The 23134-nt window shown below is 40.9% G+C and overlaps 1 pseudogene; it reads left to right on the top strand.

Annotated features, from left to right (window-relative positions):
* Nucleotides 1-14059: 14059 nt before the first annotated feature.
* On the top strand, nt 14060-17375 carry LOC115566134 (piggyBac transposable element-derived protein 4-like; annotated as a pseudogene).
* Nucleotides 17376-23134: the final 5759 nt, after the last annotated feature.

Here is a 23134-nt window from a genome sequence, read left to right as displayed (position 1 = left end):
ACTTTTTTAGCAAGTGAAGGACACAAGCTGGCTGTCTCAGCACCTGGCAGTCAGCACGCTGCAAAGAAACCTCAGTGCAGTACTGGGTGCCTTGGCGGAGGAGACAGAAATCAACAAGTGTCCAGTAGCCAAGGGTCTCTATGGATTCTGCTCCACCTATCGCTTTGTTGCTGCAGTGTATCTCCAGGCTGATGTGTTGCCACATCTTGCTCGCCTGTCTTTCCAGAAGGAAAATGTCAACTTCTTGGCAATAAAAGAACAGGTCCATTAATCTATTACTTTAACATGTTTCTCTCTTAATACAAGAGTAGAACCAGTTAGACCATTAAAGCATGACATTTTGTATTCAAAAAAACAATTTTTGTGACTGCCTTTTCGGTCCCATCGACAGTGGCATGCCTGAGAGCTATCAGGGATGCTGGTGATGCACAGCCGCTTGGATCACTCTTGGCCTGACTCCACAATGACCTTGATGACCCTGCAGGATTAGGGGCCTTTGAAATCCGCCATGAAGAGGAGAGGGGAAGGAGAGGCAGAGGCCAGGTTGAGTACAACAGAGACAGAGACATGCACAGGTAATTAAATTTACAACTGAATTAGTGGAGTAGTTTAGTGTTTTTGTATCTTATTTTTTTCTTGCCTGTCCTGTTTACTTATCACCTTTCATCTATGTATTATTATTGTTATTGTGTTATTTTATTTTCAATATATTTTATATAACAGGGCACTTCTGGGAAGGAGACCTAACTCTTATCTTATCTCCCTGTGTAAAGGTTTCAATTAATCAAACTCAGTACTCATTTTTTGTACCATGTTTAGGTAATGGTGCCATATCTGGATGGTCTCCTGGACAGCCTGGACAGGAGATTCGAAAACCTGGGGATCATTGGCGCCTTCCATGTGCTGGGACCCAAAGCAATTAAGGAAGATAACGCTGTCATTACAGAAGACCTCAAGACACTGTCCAAAAAATTCCTGCTCATAAATTTTAAGCTTCCTGCAGCAGCCTGAAACCACTCTGCTGCAGGAATGGTCATCATACAAGCAGCATTTACACACAGGAGCTTTTAAAGTCCAAATTAATGGAGGAGATCAGCAGAAAGATGATGGAGGAACCTACAGTATTTAATGACATGTCGTCCCACTGTGTTTAATGTGTTTCAGGATATGGACCAAGTGACTGCAATGGGAAAACTGTCATCCCAGAATGACGAATGGGCACAGTTGTATCCTTCAATGAGCAAGCTGGCAGCCATTGTCTTGACAGTTCCCATCTCCAGTGTAAACTGTGAGAGGGATTTTTCAACAATGAATAGGGTAAGACACTTATAATATATCATCAGACACAAACTAGAAACAATTTTAAAATGATTAGGGTGTAGGACATTGAGAGAAACAATCTCATTATTGTTTCTATTTGTATGTGAAGACTGACTTGAGAAACAGACTGCAGGGGGATCACCTTGCAGCATGTATGCTGCCGAGCATCAGCGGGCCACAGAGCCTTAGAGCTCTTCTATAAAAAACCCAGAAAAATTCATTTTTCCGAGCCTGGGTGCAAACTTTGCCACTGATTCTACAGCCCCATCAAGAAATTATTATTTATTGTTTTATTTTTTATTTTTTTATTGTTGTATTTTTGTTATTTTTTATTTTTACATTCAGCCTTTAAAAAGCAATTTTCCATGCCAGCCATGGAATGAAAAGGGGGATTATGCTGGGCATAAATGTAAAATCTGCAGTCAAGTGTCATTTGTTTACGCCGCCACGGCTCCCCGGAGAGCCTGCCCCCGCTGCTGAAAAAAATCCTAGAGGAAACACTGCTTACTATATAATTGAATTATGTTACACTAATGCTGAACATGGTCTGGTTTAATATTAAACTTTGCAATATACAGCGCAGTGTCTCTTTAAAGCACCCAATTTAAAAATTTACACTTTTAAGCAGTTTTCAACACATTGTACTTGTTAGAGGAATAAACAAAGATAAATGAGTGATGAGCACTATGTGATACTGAAGGAATATTTTTGTGTATATTTCACAGGTATTACAAAGTGGACTTCTTGTGCCTAACTGATGATATGGTCTTAACCTATATTCTGTGGGCAGAACTAACTCCACCCATATCATGCAGACAAACCTTACCTTTATCCTGTGAGCGTTTTTCTTCATCCAGTTTCTTCTTTTTTCTGAATCAGATGAATACTTTCGTTTTGACGCCATGTCGTAAATGACGAGATGACTGGTACCCGTGCTCAGCGCAATTCGCCTCGCCTCTCCTTGCTTACTGGTCGTCATAGCAACAGGGCGAATAGACACCAGATTGGACCAATCGGTAGAGAGTAGATCTGACCAATCAGCAGGCCAGGTGCCAGGTACTTTTCACACCTTTTCTGTCAGGTCACTCTACAGATATTGAGACTGGACTTGCAACTTGAGGGGGCCCCCTAGTGGTGCGGGGGCTCTATGCAGCTCTGGTGAGCGCTCTTGTATGTTCAGGTATCTGAGAAATGAGTTTGTGTGCACTGAGAAGAGGAGAGTTGAAATATTTTTCTTTTAATGAAATTTTGTGTTGGTGGACATTTGCCATACCTCTGTATATCTTGACTGAGTGTGCAGCAGCATTCAGAAAATTGCAAGATTGTGTGCCAGAATATGTCCCATGCGTTTCTGATACTACGACCCAAGCGATGGCATCTTAGCAAATGAGATGTTTCATTATTTGCCAAGCAACACTAATAAAATGTGTTTAATAAGGCTGTAGTGTCCAGCCGCCAGCTGTGTCTCCATCTGGTTATGAAACACAATGAAATGGCACCATGATCGGTGTGTTTGCCAGCAGTTAACCACAGCTTTGAAGGCTCATGTGAGAAGTCTGTCTGCTAAAATAACCGTCCACCAACATCAAATCACAGCTGGTAAAGATAAAGTTTCAGATACAGCAATTGAGATATAAAGTGGTATCACTTACACCAATGCCATTTAAGCAGACACACACATACACAGCATGACTTTGTCTACATGACCTTTTCAAATCCACAGTTTTCGAAAAAGCTGCTCAATTACTGCCCGCTCACTCTTCAGCCATTTTCCCCGCGAAGTTACACGGCTGTTATGTGTGACGAAGTGTGAATGTGTGTGTTCCCTGCTACGTGTCTCTGTGTGTGCCATGACCTTTCTGCTTAAAGCTGGCCGAGAGTTTAAATGGAACCTGGGTGTTTTCAGAGCTGTCTGGCAACAAGCCTGGCTCACAGAATCACACAGTATTTTGCTGTTTGACTTTGCTTTAGTGTTAAAGGTTAACTGTTAATCAGGGTGTCGTTTTGGCCACTGGACAAAGGCACGCATCCTGCACTAACAATAATGTCCCCTCCCCTCCTTCTGTCTCTTCCAGTTTCTGTGAACACAGACTAAGAGAATGAATAAAAAGAATGTGTGTGTATATCAAGGCTTACCTGGAAATTATGTGTTAGTGTTGAAGCATTATCTTAAGCAACCTAAGGAGATGGGGACTTGTTTGAAGTCTTTTGACTTATTTAAACTGGAAAAAATAAATACATGATCCAGGTCTCTGAAAGTCCCAAGATCCAAAATTGAATAGGAAGATGTTATTTACACTCTTCACAATCCTCACTGTAGCCACTGTAACGCGTAAGCAGGCCAGAATATTAATATGATCCCTTCAACCTACAATAAGAAGTTAATAAGAGGACATCTCTATTTTCCCATGATCGTCCAGTGTTACTGTGAAGTAAAACACTCAATATGCCTCCTCTTTGTCCAAACTAGCTTTCCTTTGTAACTGTTTTTTGGGTAATGGTAATTCCTAAAGCTTGTTCCACAATGCCGATCTGAGCAGGGTATTTGATGCTTTTCTGATGAGTGTGTTTTACTGTATATTAGTGAGAGTATGGGCTGGCAAATGAGGCTTTATATTTAGAAACATACTTTACAAAGAATGCTTGTGCTCCTCCAGCAGTGAAAAATTTTACTTTTTTCTCAATGGGCCCTCCTTTGCTTGGTTTGGCAGATGCAGTCTTCAACACATAAACCACAGAGGACAGAGCTGACTGACAAACACATCTGAGATTAAGGTGTGACACAGATGTGTCAGACTCATGAACGGTGGCAGCAGCATGACAGTTCTGCAACATCTAACTTTAGTTACCGAAAATGAGTTTTGTTCAAATTCAATTATTTAAAAAAATTGCTTACTTATTGGCTAGTCTGACGCTGCATTTCCTGTAATTCCCCCCCCCCCCCCCCCCAAAAAAAAAACAACAACAGAAAAACAGGGTGTGAGGCATTTCAGGCAAACCAGTGTGGCCTTTTGAGGTGGGGATTTGAAAAGAATGTGAGTATTTAGTATACGCAGATGGCCAGTAGCAGTTTGAAAAGTTTTTATGGATGTTTTTGACAGTGAAACTGGGTCAAAGTTGGACTCCACTGTAACCGCAGTGAAACCACAAGAGAGAAAGTAACAAACTTCTTTGAAGTCCACCAGTGCAGAGCACAGCTTCATGTAACATCTTTACACCTACAGCAACTGAATGGTTAACAGATAGCAGTTTGTTTTGTTTATATTGGCTACTTAATGAGAAAGTGAATTTGCATAATTCAGAAATGGATGGAAGCTGATTGGAGAGATCACAGGGTGGCGATGCTTTGATTGCGGGGTAATGTCTCGGTGAGGCGAGGCAATCAGCACTGTTGTTAGCGAAACAGAGGTTCAGTGATTCAACTGAAGGTTACTGTCAGTAACTAAACATGTGGCTGCTGTCAGCCTCTTTTCTCACAGTCCTCTCTTTATTTCTTTGCTCTTAATTCTTTTGCTCGCTAAAGGGATCTGAGATGGTTTTTACTAATAGGATAAATGCAAAAGGACTGGTCTTATGTGTTGATGCAGCAGCAATCCTGACAGCTAAGTTATTTTGTCCCCATAATATATAATACAAATATATATATATATATATATATATATATATATATATATATATATATATATATATATATATATATATATATATATATATATATATATATATATATATATATATATATATATATATATATATATACCCTGTAGCATTTTCAGAAACTTGATCTTAAACCTCCCAACCACAGGCTGTAATCATTTTAAATACATACATTTTTTTTATAGATATAGATTTATTTTTTCTGAATTGTAGACATTTTACATGACTGTCTTTTTGTTGTACTTCCAATTATGTTCTTTTATCTATCAAATTATTCAGCCATATTCTTCTTTTCATTGCATTGTTTTGATTGACTGGGTGTCATTTTAAATGAGGGTCACCCCTAAATGATCTCTTGAGTATGAATAAAGGTTGATGATGATGATGATGATGATGATGATGATGATGATGATGATGTTGTTGTTTTAAGTCTATTGTTCATCTGTAATACCAGATTGTTTGCCATAGCTGACCACTATACCGTTTTTGTTTGAGAATGAAGCACCGCCCAACTCGTGGTCTATCACCTGCTATGCAGTGTATTCTGGTTCTTGTTTTTTTTTTTTTTTTTAACTTGGGAACAAAAATTAATACCACAGATTTTTTTTCTCTGTTTCTCTGATCATTAGCACCCAAATACATGTCTTTCCTCTGCATTGACAGCTTTGTGTGTTCAGTGTTCGAGCACTTCTTTAAACACGTGAAACTCCCCTCTTTCTGCATGGAAAGGATTTCCCAATGTAGTTTTAACCTACTCTTTCTAACAACCATTTCACCTTGACTGCTGCTTTAACTAAACTTAATGACAAGTCTAAATATTAGCCCTGTAAGTAATTGATGGTCAGCTCTCCCCAAGATATATGACTTGAGTGGAAATCTAATCATCTTACGTGTTTTTTAAGTCATTGCAACCAGCTATTATATAAACCCTAAGGTCATTGCAAAATGTACATATGAGACTGTATTATTGTTAAAGCACATCTTCACATAAGGAAATAAGCTGTGGCTAGTTGGAAATTTGTAAGGTTCAAAACATAATAATTAATTAATTAATTTATTTATTAATTCCACAGATTAATGTAGCTTGGTCCAGTGTAGAGTTACCTGTACTAACATCCAGACCACAGCTGGTGCAGTGGTCCCCTGCTTCATTCCTTTTCTATAATTAAACAGTCCACACTGTTTCTACAATGCTACCCCATTCTCACTTACAACAAATATGAAAATGATATACTACACACTGTCAGTCGAATGAATGAGCACAAGCTGCACACCACACTGACTGCTACTACTTTTAAAATACTTTTTTGAAAGGGGCTCTCGAGCATCGCCAGTGTTTTGGCTGACTCAGTGTCTGAAATACCAGCAAGGAGAAAATAGATACAATAATGATAAAGTCAATATCACATCATAACACAAGGAATACATCTTATAATACAATTACTTGAAAAGTGACAGGAGTTAATGAAAGTTTGATGACATCCCCTGCTGTTTTAGTTGACTCAGTCCATGTTTGAAATAATCAAGTGAAAAGTCATACAAGCTGCACCAATTGGACCTCTGTTGCTCTATGAATACATCAAGTATTATCATGATGCATAGTCACTTATATTACCAGATTGGTTGTTCTGTGACACCAACAATTCATGTTCCTAAATTTTGATGCCTTCTCTTCGGTACCATGAGAATTAAATTCATGAACAGTCCAACACTGGTGTATAAGTCGCAGACAGTCTGCTTTTACAGAGGGTAAAGTCTTGTTTGATTTGAGAATGATCTGTCCTTAAACTGAATGAATATGAAGTTTAGAATAAAAAAAATATTAAATAAAATGGCTAATATAAATGTAATGGTAAAATGTAATTTTCTGGCAATAAATGAACTTTTAGAAAAATTACAAAAAATAAAATTAATTTGTACTTATATTAACATGTATGTATAGACTGACCAAATATCAGTTTGGCTGCTAACTGGATCGAGTATTTAACATTTTAGTGATCATCAGAATCTGCGTGTTTAAAAAAAATAAATAATTTAATCTGATTTGCGACTAAATAAACTACTTATATGGTGCTTTTGCTGTGATGCAGCATTCAATCTGCAAAGTTCCTCAAAATTGTACTCAAATACAGTGCTCATGTAAATGTACTTAATTACATACATTCCATCACTGCTAATACAGTTGCAAGGAAAATATTCTGATTCTGACAGCTGCCTCATGGTCAGTGCAGGTCACTGTCAAGGGCAACTTCCTTTGTTACAGCACAAAATGATGCATTACTTACCATATAATATTCTCCATCTCCTTATTATGTGACTCAGTTGTGTCGGTTGGAAGCCTCCCATCTGAGTCATGGACTGCTTTGATTTAGGAAGATGGGTTTTTTTTGGCATTTGACTCCATGTTAATCATTCCATCTTGATTAATGTCTCAGATGACACATAGCTGGCAGCTGTATTAATGTCACAATACAGCGCTGCTCTGATGACATGCCATTGGCAGCTGTATTATTTTTTTTCCTCCAGGGAGAGAGGGGGGTACAGTGTCAACGTTTTACCCCCTCGCGTCTAGCCAGAGGGCGGAGGGACCGTGGTTATGTCTATGTTTATGTCAGACAAAAATGTACCATGCAGTCCTCGAAACGATGTCACTTTCTCAGCTTAAAGGGATATTCCGGTGTAAATTTGATCCATGGTCTAAATCACAGTGAAACTGTGTTAGACTCCCTCTTGAGAGATCAAGTTAGCAGACCGCTAATTTATGGAGTTTTATCAACCTCATAAACATCCGCACGACAACAATACACTGCAGTAAATGGATCCAAATATAAACCGCCACCAAAAAGCCACAAATAATGCTCAAAACAGCACCAAACTTCAGCAACTTCAGCAACAGTACAAATAGGGTCTTCAGCAACAGTACAAATAGGGTCTCAGCACATAGTCTGGGGCATCTAACCTCCGCTATCTGAAAATCCATAACGCTCATAGAGAATTTCATCAGGAAATGCCAGCGGATCAGCGCGCTCACGTCGTAGTGAGCCACCTTTGTAGTACAGGGAAGCCTGGCTTTAGACTCAACATACCTCACTAACCCACTAAACTGGCTTCGCAGTACACCCCTCTGGTGTGGCGTAAAGCAGCCCTTCCCACCTGAAAAAAAAGACGGACGTGCTTTCGTCCAATCAGCATTGATCCATGTCGTAGAAGGTACCTACCTTTTCCGGTAGAAGTTATTGTCGTTGTGTTGTTGTTAATGTGATTGTGGTTTTGTTAATGTTGTTGTGTTTTTGTTTTTGTGGTTGTGGTTTTGTCAATGTTGTTGTTTTTTTCGTTTTTGGTTGTGGTTTGTAATGTGTTTTTTCGTTTTGTGGTTGTGGTTTTGTTAATGTTGTTTTTTTCGTTTTTGTGGTTGTGTTTTTGTTAATGTTGTTGTGTTTTTGTTAATGTTGTGTTTTTCTTTTTGTCGTTGTCGTTTGCCCTTCAGGGCCACCGTACTGAATCGATATCGAAACATTGAGATCAATATTGAATCGAATCGATATTGAATCCAATTACGACTTAAAGAATTGAAATCTAATCGAATCGTGAGGTTCTTAACAATACCCAGCCCTATCAGACAGCAGAGTTTTGTTCTGGTTTGTTCTAAGAGTAATGTTCTAATCCATATTATGCCTTTTGTTATATGCGTGCATTTCTTCATAGGGGTCAAAGGTTTATGGAATGCTAGCTTTATAGTAGTAGCATCCTTGCTTAAAGGTCTTTTTGACTGGGTAAGCAGTGAGCCTATTTTTCAACCCATTGTTAGGCCCTTAGCCAGTCAGGAGCACAACAAAGAGGGGAGGTCCACACAGTGACTGCTTAAGCAACTCCAATGAAGACCCCCACTATCAGGGCCTTTGTGATCTCAACATGGAGCTTGAGAAAGTGCGTTGGCGATTACATTTTCCAAACCTTTAATGTGAAGTATGTCCAGTGTATAAGGCTAGAGAAACAGTAACCAACGCATAAGCCTCTGGTTGCTATTCTGCATACTGGACAGGAAAGTCAGTGTAAACTGTAACTGGCAATGATGGTCCAACATACACTTCAAAAAACTTAAGTGCCGAAATCAATGCCAATGGCTTCCACCCTGGCCGACAATCTTACCCAGATATGTCACTGTCGCTTTGGCAAACTCACACTGCTAGATTGACAATCAAATTTGCTTCTGCCATCCGGTCAAATACTGCCAGCAAACATTGAGAATGAGCATGTCATGTGTCACTCAACACCACAACATAGTCCAAATAAGCTGCACAACCTGTTAGACCAGGTAACACCTTGTTCATAAGGCGCTAAAATGTTGCTGGAGCATTTCTCAGCCCAAATGGCATTACAGAACACAACCCCCATGGTGTGATGAAAGGTGAAATTTCCTTGGCTCTTGCCGTTAGTGGCACCTGCCAATACCCTTTCAAAAGGTCTAGCTTTGTCACAAATTTTGCACTCCGAACCTGATGCAATCCTACATACAAGGCATTGGATAACAGTCCGGTTTGGTGTAAGCATTAACCTTTCTAAAATCTATCAGACCCATCAGCCTTATCTGCCAACAGACATGGAGAGGCACTGCATGAAAAGTGGGATTTTCGTCAGTATGCGGCACTGTAGATTGTCGTGGAATTTCAGGTTTGCGACTGTATACGGCAGTTTGCAGGCAACACCGAAAACTGCCATGAATTGTCGGAAACTGACGTGGGCCTTGCTTGGCAGTTGTCCCCCCATGACCCCCCTCCCCCTGATTCTAGGGGAGGCTTTAACATGTAAATGAAAATGCTGTGAGCTATACAAATGCAAATCAGAGTAGCAGGGGGAGTTTTACCCCAGGTGACATTTTTCTAAAAGGTATTAACTTCATTTTAAGAAAGACTCTGGTATAAATAGATGAGGCTCAGTATAGCCTAATTATAGACCCTTACATTTGACCTTGAATTGATTTATTATATGAAAGTATGCTAGATTAATTACCGTGTATGTCATTAGCAATGGCCAATGTTATGTAAAAAAGATTCTTTATTCTTTTTTTTTCTTTTCTCTCTTGGGAACAAGTTAAAGATAAAACGCCAGTTGTTAAGAAGTTAAAATTTGCATTAAATATTTTGAAATAAATAAGATATTAAAATGTATAAATAATTTCTGTTTAAAATGTGTGACTTTAAAATATAATTTCATGGGTTCTGAATGTTTTAAAAGAAGTTGAAATGTAATTCTTATTACGTGTGAGAGTTCATGACCTTTAAGAGTTTTTACACTTCCAGGTTGACCAGGGCGTGAGTGACGAGGAAGATGGAGTCGAGAGTTAATGGCGTCGAGCATTTAACAGTGGACTGTGTGTGTCGTCAGTGTGGTGTTTTATCATTAATGGACTGTGAACTGTCGTCGAACGACGTGCTGTGAGTGTGTGAGTTGGACTCTCCATCGCAGTCGAAGTGTTTGTGTTTTATTGGATACGAAGCAAGTTCGGGAGCTAAGCTAGCTAGCGGGAGCTAAGCTAGCTAGCAGGAGCTAGGCTAGCTAGCAGGAGCTAGGCTAGCTAGCAGGAGCTAGGCTAGTGGCCCTGTCATTATCGAGAGGAGGCCTGCGCCGGGAGGAGCTTTGCCGGGTCGCTACGAAGAGTGTCGCCGACAGAGGGCTCTTCACTGCCGCAGAGGGACACGGAGGTTTATTGCTGAGAGCATTTTGTTTTCACAGACCAAGCTCGCCTCATAACGAGGCCGTGAACTTCTATTAGCTCGGAGCTTTGTCTGCAAGTCCAGATTTACATGATGCCGATAATGACGCCATGGTGTGTAAGTAACTTTTATCGTTTTCTCCTTCCTTGTTTAATTTTACTGTGACTTACGTTTTTTATTCATACCACTCATTTAATTTTTTTCCAGCTGCCTGTAAGACATATTACAAGACAGTATGCAGGAGCTTCAGGTACAAACAACCAGATCTTGCACCGCAGGCTGAAGCTGTGAGGAGTTCAGCTTGGAGTCGATCAAGAACAAAGAGGGTAAGACTTATTAGATTAGATCCGTTTTTGGTCAATGTGACTATTATTTGGACACATTAATAGATGTGTCATGTCCATACGCAGTGCATCGCGCAGTACTGATCGTCTATTGATTGTTTTTACAGCTGCTGTAGCAAGACAGAGTGCTAGCTGAGGATGAGGTGGACCTTTGGAAGTGCGCTGCCATAGACCTGATGTCTGAGGAGGAAGGCGGCATAAGATGGTGGGGTGTCTGAATGGATTGTGCGACCTCCGTCCTTTCGCAGCCAGGTGCTCACCGAGCTCTGTGCCACGCTGCAGTCGAGAGTAGATGCGATTCTGAAGTACAGGGCAACACACCACAGACGTCTGCAAAACGGACCGAATTCAGACAGAAGGTCACCAGTTACCTACAGCTCCGAGGCCGCAAACAGACACTTCACGGTGCTGTAGGATTTTGGGCTTCTCGTGAGCTTCCTGTTTGTTGTGTGGGCAGATTATGCTATGTACATGCTGTGTGTTTGCGTTTGTGCTTATAAAGCTCTTTCTTTGAATAAACAACACCTTCCCGGCAAATTTTCCTTTCCTCAATAAATTCATTCATGTCCTTGATGATATCATAAATATAAATAAATGAATAATAATTTATCGGACCAACAGCCAATCAAGATGCGAGCTGAGTCAGCTGACAGAAGAGGAAGTAAACAAACAAAATACATGGCGCCGGTGAACAGAAAAGTTTCTTGGACCTCCGAAATGGAAGATCAACTTGTTGATCTGTGGCAACAGCACGAATGCTTATATAATGTCTCCTCAAAAACCTACCACAACAGATCAGACAAAGAGAAGAGTTGGACTGAAATTGCTACTGCAATGGATGTACCCGGTAAGTAACGTTAATTGCTAATTGCTACCTAACGTCATCATAACAGCTTCAGTATAGATTATATCAGATATCATATAGATTATTCAACCCCTTCATGGTTGTGAGAAGGGTGCAATGATTCGTTAAAAAATCCGTCCCGTTCAGTAGCCTATGCTTGTCACAGTTTGGAGTATTTTTAGCCTACAAACAAATAACTTGCATCAACACATGAAAGTATTTTCATAGAACATCCGTTTGATTTAATGTTAACGATAGCCTGTAGTGTTCTGCACCTCATAGAGTTGGTTATGAAACAGCCTATCTGAGTGTCTGTACATTTCGACAATAACCCCAATTTGGAGTTGGAAAAGATCAAATAGCTCGTTTTTTTAATATCAGTTATTGTGTGTGTGTGGGACAAAATTGCAATAAGATTACAGAATTTCTTGCTCAATAATTGCAGTGGAAGAATTGAAGACGAGAACCACTACGTTGAGAACGCAGTATTCAAAGCTCCTGAAGTCCAGACCCAGTGGGAGTGAGGGAAAACCATTAACAAGCAGGCAAAAATGGTTGCTGAAGGCTTTGATGTTTCTGAAGCAACATGTCATTCAACGGCCAACTGAGAGCAGTGTAAGTGCTATTACCGATTGTTTTTGTTGACTCTAATCATTATTGTTATTGTTGGTTGTTATTATTATTATTATTATTATTATTATCATTATACACTGCTCACAAAAATAAAGGGAACAGTTCCCAGTATGTTTTTAGTCATCCCCTGTTAACTACAGATGGAGGCATTACATTATCCCTTTCTCACAGCTTCACCAATCAGTGAAAGAAGCCCTGGCTGCTGAGGATCCCACCAGTGATCTCAGCGACGTCTGAAGACTTCACTGTGGAGGTGTCAGGGAGTGCATCTCAACCGAATACCTCTCTGAATGAGGATGATGATGATGAAGAGAGTGTCACACCTCCCACCCACACCAAGAAGCAGAAGAAAAGCCAATCTGCTGATTCAATTGAATACCAAAAAGTCAAAATTCTGCAGCAGATGTCTAATACTTTTCTGGCAGGTAGAAGCAGGCCTGTGTCAGATAGTGACGCAACCTTTGTAGCACAAATAGCTGAGGAGTTGAGGTCAATAAAAAGCCCTGCTATAAAGACCACAGTTAAGAGAAAGATCATGAATGATCTATATGAGGCCCAAGAGTGTGACCAACCATCCATGCTGCCACCCATGTTTATCCACCCTCTGTGCAGATGCCCCATACACAGCCATCCCCACCAACATATCCACAACCACTACCTCACCACCCTCCACCACCTCCAGCACTACCTCACCATCAGTACCAGCCTCCTCTTGGTCATGCTAGCTGGCGATGAGGAAATAAGACTGTAAGGTTTTGGCTGGGTTTAGCAAATGATATTCTTCAGTTTGAGCCAGTCTGTTCTACATGTGTTGGTACTTCATGGTTGCATTTTATGTGTCAGTTTCAAGACACTTGCACTTCATTTGTAAGTTATTGTTTTTTGTTACACTTGAAGATACTTATTAGGTTAGCATTTTTGAAGAATTCAAGTCAATTCAATGCTAACTGAAGCTTTTCGTTTACATTTATTTAACCCTTATATACTGTTTGGGTCAAATTTGACCCGTTCAGACATTTGACAGCAGTAAAAATATTCTAAACATCTTTCTTTTAGCTTGAAATTTGATGACTTTTCCTTTTATTGTCCAAAATACGCACTAATGAACTTTTGTACAGGTGCTACAAATTTTTGTACACTGAGGCTGTTTCGGGTCCCGTATTTGACCCGTATCTGTTTAGATGGATTATAGATGTACCAGTGTGGGTCAAATCAAGGAAAATGGAGAGAGAGAGAGAGAGAGAGAGCGCGCGCGAGAGAGAGAGAGAGAGAGAGAGAGCGCGCGCGCGCGCGAGAGAGAGAGAGAGAGAGAGAGAGAGAGAGAGAGAGAGAGAGAGAGACGCTCGTCCCGTCAGCGGAAAACCACCCAATCTGGCAACACTGGTCAGGGGGTGCCTTGACACAGACACAAGATCTGCACCTGCAAGCACAGCTGCACCCGCAACTGCAATGTAACAAAATAAAAGTAACAGTTTTGAAGGGTGGGGTGGGGTGGGGGGCTAAAACATTATAAAGGTACCAGAGCTGCCATTTCAGTGACTAACTTCATGGCAGCAAGACTCAATGTCATACAGGCCTTTGGTTTAGTCTTCCAAGATGAGGTGGATAGTGATTTGGAGGAGGACGTGTCAGAGCACGAAGACAACGTGGAGGAGAACTCTGATAACAGCCCCTCTGAAGAAGAAGACTTTGATGAAGAGGAGCAGGCAGCAAGGCAGACATTTATGTCTAAAAACGGCGCTCTTTGTTGGTCCTAACTTCCGCAACAAGTTGCAGGCAGGATGGCAGCAGAGAATGTAATTCAGATGACTCCAGGACCCACAAGACTGGCCATCTCCCATGCATCTGACATTTTGTCAACTTTTCAGCTCTTCCTTCCTCCAGCCATTGAAAAAATTGTCATTGCGATGACAAACTTGGAGGGGGTTTATCGGTTTGGTCAGGAATGGAAGACCATGGACGTGACTGACCTACATGCCTACATGGGGCTTCTAATACTGGCTGGTGTGTACAGGTCCCGAGGTGAGGCTGCATCTAGTCTTTGGAATGCTGAGACGGGAAGACCAATATTTAGAGCCACCATGTCCCTGGAAATGTTCCGTACCATATCAGCGGTGCTCAGATTTGACAATTGTGAGACAAGACCTGCATGGCGTGTCGTTGACAAACTGGCAGCAATCAGGGATGTCTGGGACAAGTGGGTGGAACAGCTGACTCTCATGTACAGTCCTGGCCCTGAGGTCACAGTGGACGAAAGACTGGTTCCATTCAGAGGTAAGAATGGTCTTTTATTGTTGACTAATTAATCTCTGATTCAGTATATGTCATTGGCTGTGATATCAAATGATCAGATTCAGATCATCTTCAGTTTATTTCTTATGCACTTCCATACATAAGTAAGGAGATAGTTGGGGCGCCGTTTAGCTCGGTTGGTAGAGCGTGCGTCCCATGTGCCGAGGCTCTGCGGGGGACCTGAGTTCGACTCCCGGCCCGGGTCGCTTTGCTGCATGTCACTCCCCCTCTCTCTCTCCCTGTTTCCTGTCATATCTTCAGCTGACCTATGAATAAAGCCATAAAAAGGCCAAAAATATATATATATAAAAAAAAAAAAAGTAAGGAGATAGTTTCCTCAGAAAACACAGCCTTGGACAGAACTGTGGAATTCAATAAATAAGATAGATAGAACGAAAGGATAAATGTTTTTTTCTCCCTTTTTGTGTTTTTGCAGGTCGCTGTCCTTTTCGCCAGTACATACCCAGCAAGCCTGGCAAATATGGAATTAAGTTATGGGTGGCCTGTGATGCACGTTCAAGCCATGCTTGGAACACGCAAGTATATACTGGGAAGCCAGCTGGTGGAGCCCCAGAGAAAAAACAAGGCATGCGAGTTGTGTTGGAGATGACTGAAGGACAAAGAGGGCACAATGTGACCTGTGACAACTTTTTTACATCTCATGAGCTTGGTCAGGCGCCCCGCAAGAAAAACATCACAATGGTTGACACAGTGAGGCGCAACAAACCTGAGCTGCCCCCCGGCTCTGCTCACAACAAGGGAGAGAGAAGTCCTTTCTTCGAAGTTTGCTTTCACTCAGGACACAGCAGTTGTCTCATACATCCCAAAGAAAAACAAGAATGTCATCCTTATGAGCACATTTAGGGTTGCCAACTCCCTGAAAAATAAATAAGGGACAACGCCCCCCCCCCCCCCCCCCACACAGCTTGGTAACTTTGTTTTTGGCCCTTTTTGTGTGTGAAACAATTTCCAAATAATTTGACTCGAATGTGAATTTAGTTTGATGCATGTTTTTGAGTGATACGAATACATAGAAATAAATATTATTCAACAATAAATTTTTTTGTGCTAAATAAAAGATATTTTTAACAGAAATCTGTCCTGCTTAACTTGACAGAATAAAAGAAATATTTATTTATTTAACAGAACTGTCCTGCTTAACTGAAAACAGTATAAAATAACAGAAAACAATAGAAAGTTGTTACTTTCTTACTGATATATAGTTCATGTGTAGTATATCAACTGCCTGTGCGGTACAAATTATGCACATCACATCCATCTATGGACTGTTTGAACTGACATGTGTAAGGTTGTATGTATGTATATAGTATAGTGTGTATTCTTTATCTATTATTCATCTATGTATTACTTTTATGTATTATTTATCTATTTTATGTATTCATCTATCAACTGTATGTGTTTATTACACTAAACATTTTTTTGGCCACAAAATACTGACATTTATTCGTATTTTTTCTACATACCATATCTGCCTCTGGTGTTGCCTGGTGGGCAACAAACCAGTCAAGGGTCCACCTGGTTGTCCCTCACGTGTAGACCACTAGATGCATGCTGTTTCACGTCAAACAGTTCACCATGGGCTACAGAAAAAGTGCGCCAGCAGACATTATCTACACTTTTTCCAGCCACGTTTTCTTTTTCTCATTCGAGTCTGTATTTTTGCAGCCTTTTTTTTTTTATCGGGGGAGTAACGTTACTGCTCGTGGTGGAAGGCGTACCGTCTGCAGTGTCCTGTGAACCTGTGACGTTGTGAGCCATGCTGGATTGTTTTGCCAGTTGCCTCAGTCTCTTGTCTTCCGGTATCTTCTTGCAAGCGACAGTACCTCGACCAATGAGAAGAGCCGGATTCTGCATTGTTATTCTCGTGTGTGAGTGTGCTGTCGGCTCATTGGTCACAGAGCACAGAGGACTGGCAGTAAGATTACCGTATATTTTCATATAAAACGCCCTGTCATTCATTGATTCCATTGACATCTTAAAGACCATTTTGATTCTCACGGAAATACGGGACAAAGTGCGTCCCTTTTAAGCTCAACACGGGACGCGTAACTTTGTTTCTATATACGGGACGATTCCATTTTTCAAGGGACGGTTGGCAACCCTAAGCACATTACACACACGGCCAATAAAGGAGGAGTGGACAACCTCGACAAAGTAACAGGCACATACAGCTGCAAGAGGAGAACCGCCCGCTGGCCTCTCGTGATATTCCACAACATCACTGACATATCATCGTACAATGCGTTTGTCATATGGTGTGAGCTGAACCCAACGTGGAGGGCAAGCAAGAGGAACTGGAGGAGGTTCTTTTTGGAGGAGCTTGGAAAGGCCCTTGTGTCTTCTCGCATGCAAAAGCGACAACACCTTCCCCACACACCAGCTTCAGCAGCACTGGTAAGGGCAGTGCAGCAGTCTGAGCCTGCCCCTGATCAAGAAGTCACACAAGAAACCAACACACAGGGACAGAAGAGAAAGAGATGCAACTTCTGCCCTGCAAAGAAGGACTGCAAAACAGGGACAACCTGCTGCAAATGTGGGAAACACATGTGAAAGTTCCACACACGCAAAGTGTCCTACCACTGCTTTAAATGTAGAGACTAGTTTATGATAAGCTTCAAATCATAAGATAGTTTATAATGAACTGTGTCGTTTTGATACAGCAGTGAGAACAGTGATTAATGGTTAAAATGGTTAAACATGGTTATATTTCTCTATTCCGACAGTTCCAGATTGTTCATAGTTAAAATGGTTAAACATGGTTATATTTCTGTATTTCAACAGTTCCAGATTGTTCATGTCATTTTCCAGTTCAATAAAATATGTTTAAATCATCATGGCCTTCATGTTTTTATGTCATATGTAACAGAGGACATGATACTGTGCAATACTGGATGTTTTTCTCCAAAAACAAGTGTTGTAAAACATAAGAAATACACTCTATACATTTATTCATGTAATATAGGTTATTAAGACATTCTAAATAGGGTCTGTAGTTTAAAATGTGCTATAAATACTTATTATAAGGGAATACTGTGAAGGTGTAAAATATGAACAGTATGTAAGGGTTAAGTTAATTTCAAATTCAGTGCCTGTTTTGTAGCTTTTACATTTTCAGGAGATACTGAATGTTGTTTTCAAATGTTACATTTTATAAATGAACAAGAAAAAAACTGCTGGAAATTCTGTTTTGTTCAGTATATTTATTTACAAAAAGAATTTACAAAAAATAAACAAGCTCTGATGAGTGTCAATGTCTTCTTTTCTTCAAATGTGAACAAACAAGGGAAAAATGTTGGAAATATTTGTTAAAATAAGTTCAGCTGAGTTAAAGTGTCAATTTCATTTTTTTAATTAACATCAAAAGGAACAACTTTTTTCCTTGAAGCCCCCCTTGCCTGTGTCCAAGACAAGCCAGGCCCCCCCAACCCGCATACACTAAAAGAATAAACTTGTTAATTACAAACTTTTATTTGCAAAAATAAACAACAGCTATATTCTCCTAGTTTTACAATGTATATAGATACATTTCTTCCTTTTTGTGTCATCAGGTGTATCACACACAAACACACACACACACGACCAGAATAGGCCTACCAGAGAGCAGAATAGGCCTACCTCATAGGGCGGTTGGTAATAAATAGCTTAATGAATTTAAATGTGGACCAAGAAATATGTTTCAATTTGGATTATAGAGAGTTTTGATTGGGTGTGTTACTGGGATTTTATGCAGTCAAGGGTATAATTGGCCATTTGACTATTTTTGATTTCACCATTATATTTCACCTTAAAAACTATTTACCTTGCCTTGTTTGGTGTCATTATTTTCAGCAGTTATTTTTTCATTTTGACACACATTTCTCAACTCTCTCACCGTCACTGTCGGTCCATCCACACCTTCCTCCTGTCCCCCAGCAACCAAATCACGTGTCTTGCCATGTAATTTTGTGATTGGCTGGTGTGGTGCCTTTTTCCACCAATAGGAACGTGTTTTTTCGCTCGCAAACTTTTCCTGCTTGCCGACACTTTCGTGAGAGAAGTCTGTTTTGACCGTCTCTTCCTGCACCAAACGCGCAGCAAACGTGGCGGCAATGTTAACGAAAAAGCGTGCCGTACATTATTTATCATAAGTCTGGTTTTACTTGGCCTATCAACACAATTTAAAAACTGGTACACAGCTTGAAGGCTGCTATGTCATCTTAAATAGGTCACATGATTTTGACGTGCCGGCGCGTCAATCGAACTCAGAGGGTTGCACAAATATAACTTTAACCTCACCACCTCAGAACAGACAAAGTTGTGTGCCCCCCTTGTGATCTGTGGCGCCCCCCTAGGGGGGGCACAGCCCCCAGGTTGGGAACCACTGCTCTAGAGCATGTAAAGACCTCAAATAAGGAAAAGAAAACCATAATAACAAAATAATAACAGGCTAAATGAAGTTATCCTGCCAGGGAACCTGGCCTGCAGGTGTTACAAAATATCTTTTCAGTTTATCTCTGGTTTCTTTGGCAGCCATGGAGTTGTTGCCACTTCTCCCAGGTTGAAGAGGGAGCATAGCTCCCAGGCCATCATTCCGCCAGGAACCCTCCACGAGCCTGTGGTCTGCACCTTCTGTGTCGACCAAGCCTGTAGTTGTGTATGTTTCGGACCGAACCTCTCGCAGGTAGTTGTGGAGACATACGCATGCCAGAACTGAGCATAATTGTGGAGAGGAATACTCTCCACCTGTTAGCAAGTATACCAAACCCATTCTCCACCACTCTGCGTCCACGAGAGAGTCGGTAATTGAAAACTCTCTGCTCATGGTCCATCTGGCGAAAAGAGTATGGCTTCATGAGGGCAGAGCGCAAAGGGTATGCATCATCCCCTAGGAACATGAAAGGGACTTCCATGTCAGAGCCTGGGAGCAATTTTGCTGCAGGAATATGGAGGAGAATCTTGTTGAACGCTTGTCTGAAATCTGATTCTGCGAATACTCCTGCATCAGATGCTCTGCCCTGCGCTCCCACGCTGACGTACTTGAATTTGTACTTGGCATCAACTACAGCCATCAGCAACACAGAGAAGCGTCCTTTGTAGTTCCGAAAGGTGCTTCCACTATGTGCTGGTGGCTGTTTATTGATGTGCTTTCCATCAATTGCACCTAGGCAGTGGGGAAACTGACATTTCTGAAGAAACTTCTCTGCAATGTCCAGCCATTCCTTTTCTGTATTGGGTGTCTGAAATTACAGTTTTAAAACATCAGTGTCAGGATCACAAATAGTTAGGCATTAGGTCTAGACTGGTGAGGCTTTTCAGTGGCTCTTGCAAGTCCTTGGTAATGAGTTTGCAGTCTTGTAGCTACTACTACTCCATGCTGATATTCAGTATTACAGCAGTCCGTCACTTAATATCATCTTAAGATTTGTTTCCTATACACTGGCCTTTAAGACATTAATCATGCTTACCTTCAGATATTCATCACAAAGTGTCCGGTGCAGGGCTTCACATGTTTGCCTCACAGTCATGGAAATAGTGGACTTTCCAATCCTGAACTGGAAACTCAAAGATGAAAATGATTCTAGAAAAACACAGAAGCACATTTGATTTATGTAGGCACAAGCAAATGTAATTTACACAGTTGATTTAAAATTCAAAAGGTTTTTTTTGTCCTTGCCTTCTTGGGACTTATGAACCTAGAGAATAAAGCTTTATTACTTTTGATCTGTGAATCGTTTCTGTGGAGTATCTTTGTGAAAGACCTTTAGTGCTATACAATACAATAGAGTTAAATTGAAAATAAATAACAAACCTGTTGCCAAGAATCTGAGGGTTAATACCAGTCTCTCCTTTGCAGTAATGGCTTGTCTCAGTTTGGTGTGCCTCTTGGTTATCAAGGGGGCCACTTTACTGAGAATTAACTCCAATTCCTCAGCATTCATTCGCAGAAAGCCCGTAAAAACTGCTCTGTCCTCTATCTGTCAACAGAATGCACATTAAATTATACAGGACTTCAGCTCTTGAAATGGGTATTTCTAATAGGCCTACTTGACATATTTATATCAGTGTTACGCTACAATCAACACTTATATGCAATCCCAACCAAGTATCTACACATCTCTGAAAACTCAACTAATGGAATTTAACTCAAATATTGTACTGAAAATACATTTCATGTTTTTACCAATGTTTTATGCAAGTCTTTGGACAGAGCTAATACAGGGTTAACTTGAAGAGAAAAACGACAGACACCCTAGAGACATCACAGCTGTCTGTGTGACAGTCACACAGACAGCTGTCAGTTTATTAGCCTATATAGTTGCTCCTGCACTGACATGTTTATTGCACATAACGTGTAATCTAAGTTTATTTTAAAAAATTGATATGAAGCTTTACACACGTCTTTGATCTATATATCTTTTAAATCGTTAACTATATTTTTCCTCTTCAGTTTCTGCCTCCTGGGTTTCTCCGTCAGCCTTTTATTTACCTGTTGCCATGGTGACTCGCAGTACCGGGGGCTCTCGAAGCTATCTGTAATACTTGTGACAATTTTTACTCACCTCCAACTCTTTTGTTTTTTTCAGCCAGTAATAGGCCTAAAACAACCACCACTGCATCTTCCGGTTCGTCCGCCATGTTTGTTTACACTGAAGTCACGTTTGACCATGCGAGATTTGTAATATTGAGCGTGAAGAACCTGATACTCTGTTGAAGAATCAGTTAGTGTGTGGTGTGCACTACGGAGAACACCACACACTATAAGATCAGCAGAGAGAGATCTTGTGCGATCTGTCTTTTGTTATCCTCAAGTGTGTGGTCTCCTAATCTGTGAAGGTTTGAAAAGTCCTGTAGTGTGTACCCGCCATTAGTAGAGTGAACTGAATAATGGGGCTTCAATAAGTTTACATGACACCACTGCCCTTCCTTCCTTCTCTCTGGTGTGTATACTAAATAGTCCCTGTCTGACACACAGCTTTTTATTGTGTAAGGCCCACTAAACTTTGCCTGGAATGGTAAACCCATCATAGGCAACAAAGCCAAAATTTGATCCCCTAAGCTAATTTTCGGCTTTGCGATCGAAATACTACTTAATTTTTTTCTGTGTACCACTAAGGTTTCTGTGAGCAGTGGCACAGGCAATGTGAAGTCGGAGGCGAAAACCATTCACATGGTTCAAAACATTATCAGGCAGCTCAGCACTCTTCAACTTGTCACCCAAAACAGCTAGTGGACCCTGAACTGTGTGGCCAAACACCAATTCATTAGGACTGAAACCTGAAACCTATCTTCTGACGCCTCTTGTATTGCAAGCATCCATCATGGCAGGCCCTCCTCCCAAACCTGAGATAGTTCTGTACAATAAGAACGCAACATAGACTTCACTGTCTGATGAAAATGCTCTAGGGCTCCCTGAGACTCAGGATGGTATGCACTGAACACCTGATGTTTAACATTAACCTAGCTGTTTCGAAAGTTGGGAAAAAGTGCGAAACAGAAAATTACTCCCCTGGTCAGTCTGCACCACCTTTGGGATGACAAAGGTAGTCAAAAAGGAAGTCAATGCTTTCAGTACTGGCTTCATTTTAATGGAACAGAAGGGAAAAGCAGCAGGATAGTGAGTACTTTTACACATTACTGTCAGCAAGTACTTACTACCAGCCTTAAATTTTGGAAGTGGACCCACACAATCAAGCAAAAGTTATTCAAATGGCTTCTCCACCACTGGAATCGGATACAAAGGAGCTGGTGTAATCTGTTGGTTGGGCTTTCCAGTTAATTGACAGGTGTTGCAAGTTTTACAAAACATCGCTACATCCCTTTTCAGACGAAGCTAGAAGATATGGCGGAGCACTCTGTCATGATTTTTCTTCACTCCAAGATGACCTGCAACTCCATCATGTGACGTGCTCAACACAAGGTGTCTAAATTTTGAGGGCACCACAACCTGAACAACCCTGTCTACCTGCACGCTGTTCACCACATGAGCCCACTTCCTTAACAGCAATCCATCATTAAGAAAGTAGCCACTAGGAACACACTTGAGCTCCCTCTCTGGATAGACCAACTCATACAAGGGTTTCACCGTGGGATCTGCAACTTGCTCTTGAATACACTCTTCTGTAGACAGAGACAGCAATGCAACTGCAAACAATTTATCCAGCTCCTTGCCCTCAGAACTGTCAGCTTGGGAAAGCTGGATCTGTTCAGACACCTTGTACTGCTGACTCTGCTTTACTCCTTGCCCATGTTACAGCACAGGAAGAAACAACTTCAGGATGTTTTTTCGCAGACTCATCTGGTTCCTCAGATTCCTGTAAGGGTGAACCCAC

This window comes from Sparus aurata, chromosome 16 (assembly GCF_900880675.1).
Source record: "Sparus aurata chromosome 16, fSpaAur1.1, whole genome shotgun sequence".
Lineage (NCBI taxonomy): Eukaryota > Metazoa > Chordata > Actinopteri > Spariformes > Sparidae > Sparus > Sparus aurata.
Note: the sequence above shows the minus strand (reverse complement) of the source record. Positions and strands in the feature narration are given on the sequence as shown.